At 40.6% G+C, this 4,520-nt stretch overlaps 1 long non-coding RNA gene across 1 annotated transcript; it reads right to left on the bottom strand.

Moving 5' to 3' along the window:
• Nucleotides 1–1,052: 1,052 nt before the first annotated feature.
• LOC111813445 lies at nucleotides 1,053–3,969 on the bottom strand. Its single transcript, XR_002818709.1, has 3 exons — nucleotides 3,714–3,969; nucleotides 2,465–2,547; nucleotides 1,053–1,139 (listed from the first exon to the last, which is right to left on the bottom strand). It is a non-coding gene; the product is annotated as an uncharacterized LOC111813445 (long non-coding RNA).
• Nucleotides 3,970–4,520: the final 551 nt, after the last annotated feature.

Below are 4,520 nucleotides of genomic sequence, written 5' to 3'. Positions count from 1 at the left end.
TCTGTCTCTTCAGGTCATGTACCATGTTGTGTGGATGGAGTAGGGCAGGAGGAACCTCAGCCATGGCAGCACTGGAAGGGTATCCTGAAGGGGTCCGAGTTCTTGGTGTGAAGTGCTACAACAAGAAAGAAAACCCTCAACCTAGAGACCAACACATGCATACAGGAGCCACTGCACTGGATTGAATCACTTTATTCTTTCTGTTAAAAGAGAGAATCATAGAAATACACCAGTAGAGCACAGCTCAGACAATTGTTCTCTGCCCATCGCAGTGCTGACCATCCTTTCCTTGGGGACTTTTGTCACCAAACCATGTTCAAGCATACTGAACGAGGAGACCTGTGTGAGGCTGCTCATAACTGTACTCTTTGTGAATGCAGCTCTTGGTGCCTTTGGATAGGATGGAGGCAGAAAGGGAGAGAGGAGAGTGATCAAAATGAACAGAATCGAATTAACATTCTTATTTTGATTGGTAAGGTGAAGTTTGGAGAAGGTGATTTCCCTCTTTTCTAATTATTTAGGGAAAACTATATTTGAAGAGGGGATTCTTCTGAATGGATGATGCTTTTCTGCTAGGTTTGTGGTACCATGTTATTTATGGTATGAGGAATAAATTCTTGAGTTTCATTGTTCCATTGGCAGGTGATAACAACATTACCATGCATGTTAGAAGATTCATACTCACACCCTGGCATATCAGTTCCTTGTAATAACTTACAAACCACTCCCTCTATTATGTTGTCAGTCATCTTACATCTGTTAGTTCCATCCTTACATTTCACACTGGATTTGTAGCAGGTCTGTTGCAACAACTCATATGAAGTCCTAAGGAAGTAATGGTGGTTCAAACACTTCGCATTATACTGAACATTTCTAAGTTTTATCAGCTCTATACAGTAGTACGGATCATCCAAAGGTCTCCAGTTTTCCTCAGCAAGGACTACTCTTTCAATTTTTCTTTTGGAAGGTGGTCTTGTAGGCCCTGTGCCAAAGAGTTCATACATGTAGTTGTCAAACTCCTCCTGTGTAAAATTTGGTAAAAGGTAGAAATTTGAGAATGTCCCTTGAAGCTGCATTGGTGGTAGCAGCAGCAGGAAGAGCAGAGGCACTCGGTGCTTGGTGAATGGATTTCTCATCCTCTGTAGGAACAAAAGAGATAAAGAGAAATGTTCTGTTGTGGTAATAGGAGTTTTTCAGTTTTCTGTGCAGAGCCCATTTCTACCACGCATTCCTGTTGTGTACTCTTAAGACTCTGGGCCACTTGAAAGTTATTACAATTGATGGCTTGAAATTTAAGTATTTCTCAAATACTGACAATGCAATAAAGAACAAAGGAACAAGGTATGATTGAAAAGGGGGTAGGGCACAAGGATGGGAAGAAGGAGACCAAAACCTTTGTGGGAGAGATGGAGGAGACTCATGAGCTCCCGCCATTCGGAATATATGCAGCTCCTGCCTCTGCATGCAGTTAGTGGTCTGCAGAGCAAAGAGCCACAAGTGATTTACCTTCCCTGTCTAGACTGCCTGCTGTGATGAGGGAAATTCTCCATGTAGGATTTGTTTTCTCATCTTGCTCACTTCTGGTCCTAGAGGTCCATAGAAGCCAAGTGAACACTGTGTGGAGGGTTTTTTTGTTTTGTTTTGTTTTGTTTTTGGTGGAACCCCCTGGCCCTCGAGCTTGCCAGGGAAGCGCTTATTCCACTGAGCCATCTCCCTGGCCCTGTGTGGAGTTTTTTTATGCCTGCTGTTGTTGCTCCTTCATTTCTGGAAAGTGATCTATCGATTTTGCAGCCCCTCCTGCCTAGTCTGACCATGTAGCATGCCTCCATCTATAAAGTGAGTCATTCCCCTTCAATTTTTCTTTATTTTTCTTGAATGGATTCGTGGTTTTTGGTATAATTGAGTTTAGGCACCCCTAAGCTTTCTTTGTCCTGTGTGCCTACCTGCAATTATCTGACCTCATTATGAGTGATTTCACAGTTATGACACTATTTTCCCTCACTGAATGTCCATGTGGGTTTAGTGCATGCCAGGCTACCCAATATTTTCTCAGGACAGAATTGTACATAATTTTGATCAAATCTCTTTATTATGCAAATCTGTATGTTAAGCTGATGACATACATTTGAAAATAAATGGAAAAAGAAGATACTTATTAGGCTAGTATATGTTAATGATGTATATTACACTATCTTGGAATGATGATGCATGATTTTTTTTTTAAAGTTTTCTCGTGGGACCTGAATAGTAGTAACGTACGCCCAGGAATTCTTCTCAAATGCTTAACCAAACATCAGGGCAGAATCTGTTCTCTAGTAGAAAGTATCATATTACATTGATGACTTCTGGGCCTATTTTATTCCTATTCTGAATCTCACTGTTTCTCATTGATTCTCTAAGGAGTCCTTCCTCTCAGAGGAACATGATTGCTCACAGGGCCTTGCTTTGCCTGTGACATCCTTACCTCCTTCAGCGTGGAGTGTATTCTTCAGAGAACAAATGTTCCAAGGGTTGAGTTTAGGAAGTCCTGAGACTGGAGCTACTGACCTGCAGTGAGAGCAGTTAGGAGAGAATGAGTTTGGGCCACTCATACATACACTGTTGAAGTCAGCTGAAAACTTACATAATAGTGACATAGATAACACAGTGAGCAGCTCCCCAGCATATACTCTAAGTATATATTTATATATTTCACCATGTACACCACCAGAGAATGAAAACATTAATTCTTATTGCTGTTAGCCTTTCCTATAACCCAAGTAATTTTAGCAGTTTAACCCAGAAACTCTGATCTCCATGAGATAGAGCTGAAGGTGGTCAATTGTAGCTCTGGATTCCAGATAGGAAAGTATTATTGCAGATAGGAAAGTACAAAATGTTATAAAGATAATGAAAGGTGAATGTTGATAGCACACATCCCAAAGTGGAGACACTGGAAAGTTGAGCATGAGAATGTGGAGAATGGGACAGAATGCAGGAATTAGTCCAAAGTAGTCATAGCTCGTCCCCATGATGCTGATGTGGAGTCTGTGCAGCATCTTCACCCGGATGGAACAAAGTCAGTGCATGGGTGACCACCAGCATCCGAGGTCCTCTGGGCCTGGCTTTTGTACCTATTAAAGATACAGCCAGGAAGTTTCTTATGATCGATATTTATAGTGCCTTATCTAGAATTTCTACAATCCTGGCCAAGCTCATTGCTGGTGAGAGTATGATAAGGTGAGCAATCAAGCAACACTGAACACAAAGAATTTGTTGTAATTCTTTTGAAAAAAAGAAGGTAGCAGATAATTAAAGTTTTAAAACCAACTGCCTTTTTCAGAGTCTTTTTATATCTATGGTTCTAAGAGGAAGACATAATAAGACAAACTTGAGTAATTTATATAGAAAAATGGCAAATATATTACCCAAGAAAGAAAATTTTGGAAATGTATATACCCATTAATACATAGAGATTAACTTGTTATATGGTACACATAATAATAAAACAATAATAAGTGTGACAAGAGCTAATATTTATTCAGTTAGTAGTAAGTGTTCATAGAAGTACATTTTCTTTGAATGGATGACTTCCCTGAGTTTATAAGTATATTAAACACTGGAATTTTAGAGCATTTTGTGATGTAGAAGTAAGATGATCTGGCTGATAAGGAACACACACCTTAACTTGAACACATTACATCAAACACAAAAAGAGGAATTAATTGACTCACCATGGACTGAAGTCCAAGCAGGCCAGCAGGAAGAAGAGATGCAATTCTTCACTCTCTCCCACCACTCTGTGTGCATCAGCTTTGCTGCCTCGTGAGGACACACTGTGTCATGGCACAGCCAATCCCTGGCACACCTGCAGCCTTATATCGAGGGCGACAGTGGGAAGTGTCATCTTCTCCCATTTTCATCCACCGTGGAAAGCAGTTCTTCTGATTGGCCTTGCTTCTGTCTCCCCCCAGGGCTGTGGGGTCCTTTGATTGGTCAATCTGAAGCACGTGTTTTTATGGACTAGTAAATGCAAAACCCACACAGACAAAACCCCAGCAGAATAGCTGAGTGTTTCAGAAGGGATTTTCTCCACTACAGTAAAAGGAATTGACCCTATTTGTATATTGCCAGTGACGTGGGGAAATCAAAACACTAAACTCTAACTCATAATCCCAATTAATGAAAATATAGGATATATAGGAGAAAAGGGAAAAAAAATATATCTTAAAGCATTATTTCTTTTGACAATTTCTTATATTTAAAGTTGTCATTTTTACAAATTTAGAAAGAACAATAACATTTGACTAAAGTAATAAGCCCAAGATCTGTGTTGGTAATTCACTGCTGGACTCATTCAGAGTCAGAGTCCAGCTCCTCTTGGCTGCAGGGCTGAGTTCCCTGCTTTAGTTGGCACTCAGCCCATGGTCAGCCTCAAGAACCTGAAGCCATCTTCTGTCGCAGCGGGAATCTTCATGTCTGTGCCCTCCCACACTCAGATCTCTTTTTCTCAGTACAGCCCCGTGCACATTATTATTATT

Source organism: Octodon degus, unplaced genomic scaffold, assembly GCF_000260255.1.
Source record: "Octodon degus isolate 3935 unplaced genomic scaffold, OctDeg1.0 scaffold00189, whole genome shotgun sequence".
NCBI lineage: Eukaryota > Metazoa > Chordata > Mammalia > Rodentia > Octodontidae > Octodon > Octodon degus.
This window is presented reverse-complemented; position numbering and strand designations above follow the sequence as displayed.